Here is a 13770-nt window from a genome sequence, read left to right as displayed (position 1 = left end):
TAGAGGGCTAATATAAAAAATATATTTAAAAAAAAAAACCTCAAGAAGTTAATCTCCAAAAGAACCAAACATCACAACCCAAAAATAGGGTATACAACTAAACCAAGAATTCACAACTGGGGAATCTCAAATGGCTAAGAAGCACTTAAAAAATGTTTACAGTCCTTAGTGACCAGAGAAATGCAAATCAAAATGAACCTGAGATTCCACCTTACACCAATCAGAACAGCTAAGATCAAAACCTCCAGTGACAGCACATGTTGGAGAGAATGTGGAGAAAGAGGAACACTCCTCCATTGCTGGTAGGATTGCATACTGGTACAACCACTCTGGAAATCAATCTGGAGGTTCCTCAAAAAATTGAAAATATATATATCTGAAGACCCAGCTATACCATTCTTGGGAATGTACCCAAAGGATGCCCCACCATGCCACAGGGACACCTGTTCCACTATGTTCATAGTGGCCTTATTTGTGATAGTTGCAAGCTAGAAACAAGTTAGATGTCCCACAATGAAAGAATGGATACAGAAAATGTGGTTCATTTACACAATAGAATACTACTCAGTTATTAAGAATAAGGACATCCTGAGTTTTGCAGGCAAATACATGGAACAAGAAAATATTATCGTGAGTGAGGTAACTCAGACTCAAAAGGACATGCATGTTATGTACTCACTAATAAGAGAACATTAGCAAAAAAAAAAAAAAAGTACAGAATACCCAAGATACAGTCTATAGCACTCAAAAAGTTCATCAAGCTGAAGTGCTCAATTGAGGACCCTTCATTTCCACTTGGGAGAGAGAAGCAAGCAATAACAAGTTGGGATGGATGGAGGGACCTGGAAGGGAAAGTGAATGGGAGTTGGGGAGTAGGAATGGGGGAGAGAGGAACCTGATCTGATATTGAGTGAGGGAAAAGGACTGAAGACCTGAGGGCTAGCAGGAAAAATGGAAACAGGCAACCTCGTCAAATAGGAGGTTGGGGAGTCTCTCCAGAATTCACCAGAGACCTGAATGTTAAGAGACCCCCAGTACTCAAAGGGAGGAACCTTAGATGAATGTTGTACAGAAAGGAGAGGTAAGTTATAGAGCCCACAGCCAATAGGATGATAAGACATCAAATGAGGGATGGTGTTGCCATCCCACAGTCACATCTCTGACCCATAATTGTTCCTGTCTGAAAGAATTACAGGGATGGAAATGGAAAGGAGCCTAAGGAAGATGCACCTTTCTCAGATCATTCAGAGATGATTCACCTAACCCTCAAGAAACTGGAGGCCCCAGGGTGTTTAGAGGTCAGGTGGGGTGGAGGGTTGGGGGCATTCATGTGGAGACAGGCAGGTGGCAAGGAGGTATGAGATGTGAAACAGTCAGAGGGTGGATGGGGGGATAAAATGTGGAGTGTAAAAAATAAATTAATTAAAAAACAAATAGAAGAATGTGAATTGATCCATTTCTATCTCCCTGTACTAATGTCAAATCTAAGTTGATTAAGGAACTCCACATAAAACCAGAGACACTGAAACTTATAGAGGAGAAAACAAGGAAAAGCCTCGAAGATATGGATGGGTACAGGGGGAAAATTTCTGAATAGAAGAGCAATGGCTTGTGCTGTAAGATCGAGAATCGATAAATGGGACCTCATAAAACTCCAAAGTTTCTGCAAGGCAAAAGACACCGTCAATAAGACAAAAAGACCACCAACAGATTGGGAAAGGATCTTTACCTATCCCAAATCGGATAGGGGACTAATATCCAATATATATAAAGAACTCAAGAAGGTGGACTCCATAAAATCAAATAACCCCATTAAAAAATGGGGCTCAGAGCTGAACAAAGAATTCTCACCTGAGAAATACCGAATGGCAGAGAAGCACCTGAAAAAATGTTCAGCATCCTTAATCATCAGAGAAATGCAAATCAAAACAACCCTGAGATTCCACCTCACACCAGAAAGAATGGCTAAGATCAAAAATTCAGGTGACAGCAGATGCTGCCAAGGATGTGGAGAAAGAGGAACACTCCTCCATTGTTGGTGGGATTGCAAGCTTGTACAACCACTCTAGAAATCAATCTGGTGGCTCCTCAGAAAATTGGACATAGTACTACTGGAGGATCCCGCAATTCCCCTCCTGGGCATATATCCAGAAGATGTCCCAACCAGTAAGAAGGACACATGCTCCACTATGTTCATAGCAGCCTTATTTATAATAGCCAGAAGCTGGAAAGAACCCTGATGCCCCTCAACAGAGGAATGGATACAGAAAATGTGGTACATTTACACAATGAAGTACTACTCAGCTATTAAAAAGAATGCATTTATGAAATTCCTAAGCAAATGGATGGACCTGGAGGGCATCATCCTGAGTGAGGTAACCCAATCACAAAGGAACTCACACAATATGTTCTCACTGATAAGTGGATATTAGCCCAGAAACTTAGTATACCCAAGATATAAGATACAATTTGCTAAACGCATGAAACTCAAGAAGAACGAAGACCAAAATGTGGACACTTTGCCCCTTCTTAGAAATGGGAACAAAACACCCATGGAAGGAGTTACAGAGACAAAATTTGGAGATGTGACGAAAGGATGGACCATCTAGTGATTGCCATATCCAGGGATACATCCCATAATCAGCTTATAAACGCTGACACCATTGCATACACTAGCAAGATTTTGCTGAAAGGACCCAGATATAGCTGTCTCTTGTGAGACTATGCCAGGGCCTAGCAAACACAGAAGTGGATGCTCTCAGTCAGCTATTGGATGGGTCACACGGCCCCCAGTGGAGGAGCTAGAGAAAGTACCCAAGGAGCTAAAGGGAACTGCAACGCTATAGGTGGAACAACAATTATGAACTAACCAGTACCCTGGAGCTCTTGTCTCTAGCTGCATATGTATCAAACGATGGCCTAGTCAGCCATCACTGGAAAGAGAGGCCCTTTGGACTTGCAAACTTTATATGCCCTTACAGGTGAATGCCAGGGCCAAAAAGGGTGAGTGGGTGGGTAGGGGGTTGGGGGGGTGGGTATGGGGGACTTTTGGGATAGCATTGGAAATGTAAACGAGGAAAATACCTAATAAAAAAAAGAAAAAAAAAACAAAAACAAATAGAAATACTCAAAAGAATATACAATACAACATATACATTCTTACTTGATAGAAGTAGTTATTATTAACACGTAAGTGCTTAGGGAAAAGTTGCACTATTTTATAGTTTTCTCAACATGTTTTGTTACTAAAATACTTAAAATTATAACAAAATAAAACTGAAAGGACATTTAAATGTCACAATTGGAAGGCAGGCATAGTGGACCAAATCTGTAACCCCATTACTTGGTAGGAGGAGGCACAAAATCAGCAGGAGTTATTGAAAGTCATCCTTGGCTGCATAGTCTTTCCAGGATCAGTGATGCCTGAGAACCTTTCCAATAATGGGCCAGTAACAAAGATTCATGTGTACAAAGACTTTCCATCACTAACATTCTAGCAAAATATAACATCGGGAATTCATGTCAGGTTCTTTATTTTATTTGAACACAGCAAACAAAGGTTCTGAAGGAAAAAGAGAGAACCCACAATGACTGTTTTCTCGAGGTTCTAACCACATTTTGTTTTTAGAATGATTCTAATATCAACTGAATGATGCTGTTGGTAGATGCCTCTTAGATCAAAATGAGGGAGTTTAGACCACTCAAGGGTAGTCTGGTGGGTTTTTTCACTCATATTCTCACTTTCAATTGTTTGGATCTCACTGGTCCCTTGGTTTGATAATTTCAAGTGTACAACTCCAAAAACAACTAATTTATGCAGAGCATTAAATAAATTTTATGATATTAATACGAGTTCCAATTTGCTGTAATAGTTGTTAATCTTTTTAAATGCTTAACATACAAATTTTGATTCATAATGTTCCCCCTATGAGACTACAAACCCCTTCATCTCTTTGGGCCCTTTCTCTAGCCTATCCATAGGGGACCTTGTGCTCAGTCCAATGGTTGGCTGAGAGCATCCACCTCTGTATTTTTCAGGCACTGGCAGAACCTCTCAGGAGACAGCTATATCAGTCTCCTGCCAACAAGCACTTGTTGGCATGCACAATAATGTCTGGGTTTGGCAACTATATGCAGGATGAATCACCAGATGGGTCAGTCTCTGAATGGTGTTTCCTTCTGTTTCTGCTCCATACTTTGTCTCTATCTCCTCCCATGGTTATTTTGTTCCCACTTCTAAGAAGGATGGAAGTACCAACACTTTGGTCTTCCTTTTTCTTGAGCTTCATGTGATCTGTGAATTGTATCTTGGGTATTCCAAGCTTTGGGGCTAATATCTACATATCAGTGAGTGCATATCTTGTATGTTCTTTTGTGATTGTTTTACCTAACTCAGGATTATATTTTCTAGTTCTATCCATTTGCCTAAGTATTTCATGAATTCATCATTTTAAATAGCTGAGTAGTACACCATTGTGTAAATGTACCATATTTTCTGTATCTATTCCTCTATTGAGGGACATCTGGGTTCTTTCAAGCTTCTGGCTATTATAAATAAGGCTGCTATATGAATATAGTGGAGCATGTGTCTTTATTACATGTTGGAGAATCTTCTGGGTATATGCCCAGGAGTAGTATAGCTAGCTCCTCAGGTAGTACTCTGTCGTATTTTCTGAGGAACCACCAAACTGATTTCCAGAGTGGACCAACCAGTTCCCCAGGGACTAAACCACCAACCAGAGTACACATGGAGGGACCCATGGCTCCAACTGCATATATAGCAGAGGATGGCCTTGTTTGACATCAGTGGGAGGATAGGCCCTTGGTCCTGTAAAGGCTCGATGCCCCAGTTTAGGGGAATGCCAGCATAGGGAAGCGTAAGTTGGTGGGTTGGTGAGCAGGGGGAGGGGAGATGGGATAGGGGATTTTAGGAGGAGAAATTAGAAAAGGTGATAACATTTGAAATGTATATAAAGAAAATATCTAATAAAATAATGAAGAAAACATACACATTTTGTCATCAGTATGTATGTATATGAAAAACATTTATAATACTTAATACTATCACTGGGCTCAAGCATCTACAGAATATTTGTAACATTTTCTAGTAAATAGTAGAAAGTACCAGGCTTCGATGGCCACTGCCCTGGGGATCTGATGATATGTGACAGAGTCTTTGGAAGGTAGAATGCAGGAGAGACCCTGAGGTTGATAAAAGTATGCTTTTAAAATGGGATTATAGGTCCAGGCTTTCCCTTCCTTGATTGAGCAGGCTCTGCTTTATGCTCTCAGTCTAAACTACAATATACTCAGAAGTTCAAGGCAACAAAGCCCAGTGGTCATGGAATGAAATCTATTAATCCTTGGGCAAAGAAGCCATTCATAACATTTTCTAGTGATGAGAATCTCATACGTAAAACCTCAGCATACAGAAATATATTTGGCTTGCTTTGTCTTGTTTTTCACCGTGCCTAAGTTCCACATACCTTCAGGACTTCTTCAGGGAGACCCACTTCACATACTTTTGTACCAAAATATCCCTCCTTTCCTTTTTCCTTTCCTTTCCTTTCCTTTCCTTTCCTTTCCTTTCCTTTCCTTTAGATAGATAGATAGATAGATAGATAGATAGATAGATAGATAGATAGATAGATAGATGTAGATAGATAGATAGATAGATAGATATAGAGAGATATAGATATAGATATATAGATATATAGATATATAGATATATAGATATATAGATATATAGATACAGATATATAGATATATATAGATATATATCCCAATTGCAGTTTCCTCTCCCATCTCTTCTCTCAACCACTTCCCCACTCCCTTTCTGCCCAACCCTATCCATGTCTCCTTCATTTCTCTTCAGAAAAGGGCAGGCTTCACATGGTTATCACCAAACATGCTGTATTACAGTTAAACTAAGCACCTCCCCTCATATTAAGCCTGGGAGAGGCAATCCATTATGAGAGAATTGTTGTAAGTTCCACAAGAAGATGGAGCTATACAACTACAACACATGCAGAAGGCCTAGGTCACTGTCATGCAGAATCCCTGGTTGTCTGTCCAGATTCTGGGAGCCCTTGGGACTCAAGTTAGTTGATTCTGTGAGTTTTCTTGTGAGGTCCTTGACCATCTGTTTCCTATCAAATCATAGAATATTACATGTTCTCCTTTGTTAAAATTGTATACATTTGTCTCAACAGCTAGATATAAAGTACACAATGGACAAAACCTAAGTCGTTCAGTTTTTATGTCCTCAAAGACATTCAGTACAATCCCAACCAGAAATATTTTTAGGTAATTTTATTAACTAAATTACTCTTTAATAGTTTCACTCATGTACATAATACATATTAACCACTTTTTACACTCTACTCTCTCCCAACTCTCTACATTAGTTGTGTGTGTGTGTGTGTGTGTGTGTGTGTGTGTGTGCATGTGTGTGTGTGTTTGTGTGTGTGGTCTCACTGTGTACTCTTTGTTGCTTAGAAATCTCAGTGGTGTGCTTGCCCTTGCCTTCCAAGTACTGGGTTTAGAGGTGCAAATAAATATGTCTAGCCTTGCCCATCCATGCTTTCATTTTTTTTGTCAAATCTTTCTCTGATTCGTATTTGTTAGATTTGTTTTGTGACCCATTGAGTTTGATTGAGCCTATTTGTACCACCATGAGTTTAAGCTATCCATTGGAGCTTCATGGTTTCAACAGTGGGAACAAAACTAAAAATTATCCCCCCCTTGTTACTCCAAACCTGTCAAAAGCCAATAGTTCAGCAGTAGGAGGAAGGACACCATAAAGCCATCCATTGATTCTTAGACATTTAGAAAAGATAGCATAAGGACATATAACTAAATTACTCATCAACAGGCTTTGTCTTCCTTAAACGTTTTTCCATATATCTTGAGGATTAATAGAACCTGATCAGAATACATGGCTCTCAGATGAAGGCACAAAAAACAGATAATAACTCACTTGTGTGAGAATACAGAGATAGTTACAGTCCGTTAGAAATAAAATTAATTTTTGATTTGTATAGATATTTGAATCTCAGGCATGATCATTAGTGAAAATTACATAACCTTAAATTAATAAAATAATCATAATATGAAATGTATTCAATTTTCTTTTAACATTTCATTGACTGTTAATGAATCAAATGCTAAGTGCATTTCTATAACATTATTTTATCCATATTTTATATACGAGGACATTGCAACATAAATTGAGGTAAAAGAAATTAGGCAAATTGTTTGCAAATGTAGACAGACATGTGAATACTAGAACTAAAAATGAATATGCATAAAAACTATACTAATACAAATTCACATAGATCTACATACATATATGTATGTGTGTTTATGTCTTTGTATGGTTAAAATCCTGTTCATTGTTTGCAGTAGAGTGGGAAGTTCAGAATATAGAATAATAATAATAATAAATCAAACTATGAAGGTTGTGAATATCATTTTGAGTGACTTCCAAACAAAAATTAATTAGAAATAAAAGCATTTGAATAGAGTCAATTGAAGAGTAAGTCTATCTGCACTCTGGAATCTTAAAGACTAGTTAGGGAGACAGAGACTATACTCAAGCCATCTAAGAGAAAAATGAAATGCAGCCTTGAGGAGAGAGTAGTTACTTAAACCTCAAGACTTCAGTTAGAAATAAAGCAATTGAGCTCAGGATGATCACCAAGATTTCTTTTATCGTTGATAATATTGCACATTCCTGTGATGACTTCAATTCTCCCAGAGTGAAGAATGACATTCCTTCTGTTCTCAGTATGAGTGTGTGAGAAAAAGACACTCATGAGTTGGCCAGACATGCAGGGATCTAACCCAGCCCATATGATTTCTCTCTTCTTCCCCCACTTATGCATTAAGTAACAGTTTATTTTAGCTAACAACTAATTTTTTAAAGGCATATGAGACATTGTTGACTTATACACATTTAATAACATTTTCATGTCATAAAAATTAATATAAAATTTCTTTCATTCAGACAACCAATACTATTCACCAGTACAGAGATAAAATAATAAATAGAAAAATGCTTATTTCTGTATGAATTCATTTTATTTTCCCCTAATCATAAGTTCAGAGAAAGCATGCTTACAAGAATAAAGTAAAGCAAAGCTTCCATTTTCTTAAAACATACAGATCCACAGGTTGGAACATGCTCAGTTTTTGCATAAAGGTAAACCAAAATTATCTTCTTTTACCTACAAGTCTTGTGACAAATATGCTGCAGCTAATTATGTGACTATGATGCTATGCTAAATCTTCTGTTCACTCATAACCTATCTTCATCCTGTGCTTCATGATCATATATGATCATAGCAACTAGAAACTTTTGTGAATAAGTAGAGAAGAAACCTGTTGACATTGCTCTCCAAGAACACATAATAAAAGCTGGTGATGCTTACAACTACCAAGAAATTTTAAGTTTGTTAATAATTGCGAGAAAAGGAAACCCTTCCAAGGCATTTTCTAAGTAATGCTCATATCTAATATGATGAGATATGCTAAAGAAACTGTGTTGTTTCAAAGAATTCTAAGTTACAGTACTGATGAAAATTTTATCTGCCATGACCGCTGTAAATAAAAGAATTTGGCTGTTAAAGATAGATCCCAGGAATTTGCTTTATAAAAAATCCTTTGTGCATATGGAAAGGTTGTAAATAGTTTGTAGACCATCCTAGTCAAAGCCCATAGTGGTTCTCAGATCTCAAAGTTTAGGAGTGTTTCACCCAGGCCCTGGAAGTAAAAAGTAGGTTGTTTAAACACTCACCAGATATTCATTCCTTCAGAGTATTTTTTCTAATTGCTCTTTAAATTATTGCTGCATATTATTAAAATCATGAAATAATTGCCAATACAGAGGACTATTAGGTGGCATACAAGGTTTAGACCCCCTTTCATAATAGCAATTTTAATGTATTAATTTCCTGGATAAAAAAGCTTTCTATTTCTACTTCCACACTAACAATAATGTTGGTAGCAATGATATATAAAGAAAAAAATCTTCCCCAGGCTGGTTTCTGTAAACTAATCAATGAACACCTATTGAATATCTATAATACATTCAGAAATGTGCTCAGAGATATGATACAACAGAAAAGAAAATCTAGTGCTTGCTCCTGGAAACCTTGCTGTCTAATTATAATCAGAGCATCCATACGTGAAATTACTGCTGAGCAAGACATTATGAAAATGGTAAGCTGTTTTTGTATAAACGATTGTACAAGGTTGAGACCCCTTCAACCAATTCCTCATTTACATATCATAGACCTTAGGCCCAGAGATATTAAATTCTATGTTAGTAACTGACAATTATGAAAGCCTTAGCCAAGGCTCTTTCTACTATACCAAGATGAGTATTCATCAATGCACAGAGCATGAAAGAATTAGGGCAACAATGATAGTAAAGTAGGCTTTCTATCAGGATGAGTAAAGAGAAGGGAGATCAAGTGGAAGAGCACAGTATCCAGTGATAGCTAGGATAAGAGTGTTGAAATGGATTGTGATTCACGAGGAGCCAGGAAAGATGAGTTTACATACTGAAGCCTGCATAGAGATGAGGATTCTATTAGGGCAGAATAAGGGAGTGATGTTATCTGACAACAGTGTATTTGCCTAATGAATGATAGCTATGGCACTTCTGACATGGTTTTGGCCTGTGGATGTGCTCTCACAGAAGGGTTGCCCTGAGAATGATATAGTAATCTTGCTGTTCAGTGTCACAAAGGGAACTTAAGTGTAGGATGTACAAATTTTGTAGACTTGTTCAATGGATGAAGCCTCATCTTAAATAACTAGACATTTCATTACAAATACTTATATTATTTTCCAATTTTCTTATACATAGCATCCAATTTTTCTATCGCACACTTAAGGTTGAATTTGTATGTTCACTTTTAAATAGTAAATTATTATTTCAGATCATATTTTAAAATAGTATCAAAATTTATTTCTTAACAAACTATAGCTAATTTGAAAGTACTAATCTTTTTCAAGGAATTTATGTTTCTGAAATCCATGGACACTAAGTGCTTTAAATAAGATGAAAACAGTAGATTTTTATCCTTATGGAAAACATCATCATGGAAAACATATTTTAGAAATAGTGGCAGAAAAGTTTACGTTTATTTTATGAATTTAGATATTTAAATCCTAAACAAGGAAATTTAAGTTATTTTAATGGTAGATATTTCATATTGTGATTATATTTTCCAATATACATGGTATTATGTATTACTCTAACCCTAAAATCAGCAAGAAAATAAAAGCAGCATGAGAATATTTTGGACATTTACATCAGGATTCATCTCTTACCAGTCACTAGTTGCACTGAAATTGGAGGCTGTATGAACAATGAGCTTTTCTCCTGTATATTACTGACCCCTTTATGGAAGAGGAATATGTAAAACTCAGCTTTCCTGTCACATATGTACTGCCTATTATCTCAGAGGTAATTGACTGCAATGTAATTATTATTCATCATCTATAGAGAAAAACTGAAACAGAGGGGGCAAGAGGGTTTGCCCCCACAACCGCCCCAAACCCTCCCAGCACAAATTACTGCCTGATTCTAATTACAGTTTTAAGCCCTAGCTGCTGATTCTTTTATGGGTGGTGAGGTAATCTAATCAGGTGGATTGGGAGCTCAAGTTAAACACACCGCACATAGAAATTAAAGTATGACTGATGGGCTGAAAAGCTGTTAATCAATATGTAGGGATAGCTAATTTAATCCTCTTGCATTTGCATTTCCCCTTCTAAATCATTGCCCAAAGCTTATCTGAAGTTCTCATTCTTCAGCAGAAGGACACGTTGGTGTCAGACTCACTGTTCCCTCTTTTTCAGTTTTGCATGCTGATAGCTAAATTGGGTCCACCAACTTTTGCAGCTGTTGTCCCAGAAGCTTCGCAGGAATAGTATATTCTTTGTGTAGATCACAGGTCAGGCCATTCCAGGTTTCACTCATTCAAGCCCACATGATGGTTAATCTGCATCCACTCTAAGACTCACTGAGTTTATTTCTTATAGTACATTTTTTAGCTGTTACATTTAAAAGCATGCAACTAGCCAATTATCTCTACCTGCATCAGACACAGGGAACAGTGGCTTGACCATAATTATAAATTGGCAGTTTATCTAGACTGCAAGAGCAAAGGCTTGAATGAGGCACATAAGCAATTAAAAATATTCCCAAAGTCTAAAGTATACCTTCCTTTGAGAAATGTTCTTGGATTTGGATGGTGTAGCATGTAGAACTTTCAGCTACACATTATCTTGTGATGTATTCCAAATTCCACAAGGTATGTATATCTTGATAGAGATTCAGCAGGAAAAAATGAGCTTTTACGTTAAGATGAATGCACTCTCATTCTTCGGAGCATCTTAAATTAATGAGTGTTGGTGTTAGGGGAGAGCCCTTCACTTTACAGTATTTGTAAGAGTCGTGGCTTGGACAGGTATTTAATGTCTAGTGAGATGTTAATGTTTTTAAAGATTTAAAGTAAGAAGTTACCTGGGACTGATTGAAAAATTAGCCAAATTGAGCAGTAGATTTTGTTTTTCTTCAGTGTTGTTTGTTGACTAAAAGAGAATGTTTCACTCTACTGTATTTCGGGGTTCTGGCATGAATATGCAACCTGCTACTTTGTACTAATTTTTTTTATTTCCGAAAATCATATTCTTCATCATATCATCTAAAAATAAGTGAATATTTATATTAAATATTCAAATTCTTGGTAATAATTGTTAATTACACATAAATTGGAATCCAAGTATCATGACTTTAAATTACTTCATTTGTGATTTGCTTATGCCTATAAGACTTTTAGTCTTCGGATTTTCTTTCAATCTTTTGATCATCTATATTGTTGGACAGAAGCATCAACTTTGTTCTTGTGTGCACATGGTCACTTCATCATCTGAGCACCTTAATATTTCTAAGTGGTCAGACCTTACTCCTGACTGCATCTTCACCAAGACTGCACATTTTGACTAGTTTGGCCCCAAACTTAGAATCTGATGTTGATACTCCTATTGAGTTCTGTAGTCATAGTCAACCATATACTCTATCTAGTAGATGGAAAATTAATTTATTGTTTCAATTCAATAAGAAGGACATTTATCTGTGTTTATGCCTTTATAAGATACTCAGAAACTACATGGATGAAGGTGTATAGGAGATGTCAGAAGTATATAGGGTCTGGTCTTAGCCATAGATCAAATGTTTACTCTTCCAAGGATCCTAAATATTTTCTTGTTAAATAAACATTTTCCAAGTTATATCTTTTTTATTGGATATTTTCTTTATTTACATTGCAAACGTTATCCCCTTTCTTAGTTTCCCCTCCAAAAATTTCCTATCACCTCCCCTTGCTCCCCAACCCACCCACTCCTATTCCCAGTCCTGTCCTTCCCCTATACGGAGAATAGAACCTTCACAGGACCTAGGGACTCTCCTCCCATTGATTACTGACAGGGCCTTCCTCATCTACATATACAGCTAGAGCCACAAGTTTCAACATGTGTTTTGTTTGATTGGTGGTTTAGTTCCAAGAAGCTCTGGGGGGTACAGGTTAGTTCATATTGATGTTCCTCCTATGGGGCTTCAGACCCCTTCAGCAACTTGGGTACTTTCTCTAGTTCCTTCATTGGGGACCTTGTGCTCCATCCTATGGATGATTGTGCTCTGTAGTACAGCTTGAGGTCAGGCATGGTGATTCCACCAGAGGTTCATTTATTGTTGAGAATAGTTTTTGCTATCCTAGGGTTATTTTTTATTCCAGATGAATTTGAAAATTATTCTTTCTAACTCTATGAAGAATTTAGTTGGAATTTTGATGGGGATTGCAATTGAATCTGGAGATTCAATCTTGCTTTTGGCAAGATAGCCATTTTTATTATATTAATCCTTCCAATCCATAAGCATGGGAGATCTTTCCATCTTCTGAGATCCTCTATCTCTTTCTTCAAAGACTTGAAGTTCTTATCATACAGAACTTTCACTTCCTTAGTTAGAATCACACCAAGGGATTTTATATTATTTGTGCCTATTGATAACAGATAACGTCATTCTGTGCTACATATGTATCTGGAGCCATGAATTCCTCCATGTATAATCTTTGCTTGGTGATTTAGTCTCTGGGAGCACTGAGTGGCCTGGTTAGTTGATATTGCTCACCCTATTTGGTTGCAATCCCCTTCAGCTCCTTCAGTCCTTCCCCTAGCTCTTTAGTCGGGATCCCTGAGCTCAGTCCAGTGGTTGTTTGGCTGTGAGTATCTGCATCTTTATTGGTCAGGTGCTGGTAGAAAATCTCAGTGAACAAAACAGCCATACCAGTCTCCTATCAGCAAGTGCTTTTGACTTCAACAATAATGTGGGGGGTTGGTGTCTGCAGATGGGATGGATCCCTCGATTGGGGTGGGGTTTCTCTGAATAGCCTTTTCTTCAGTTTCTGTTCCATTTTCTGTCCCTGTATTTCCTTTGTACAGGAACATTTCTAGGTTAAAATTTTGAGATGGGTAAATGGCCCCTCCCTCAACTGCAGTCAGTCACTATCTACTGATGGTATTTTCTACAGGTTCTTTCTCCACTTTGGTGAATATTTTGACCAAAGTCATTTCCATTGGGTCCTAGGAGCCTCTTGCTTCCCTAGCATCTGAGACTTTCTTCTGGCCAGGTCCAGTTTCTCATTAAAAACTGCTCCATATTTTTATTCAATTTAGGACACTCTGTACTTCTCTCCT

This window comes from Mus musculus, chromosome 3 (genome assembly GCF_000001635.26).
Source record: "Mus musculus strain C57BL/6J chromosome 3, GRCm38.p6 C57BL/6J".
In the NCBI taxonomy this organism is placed as follows: Eukaryota; Metazoa; Chordata; class Mammalia; order Rodentia; family Muridae; genus Mus; species Mus musculus.
Note: the sequence above shows the minus strand (reverse complement) of the source record.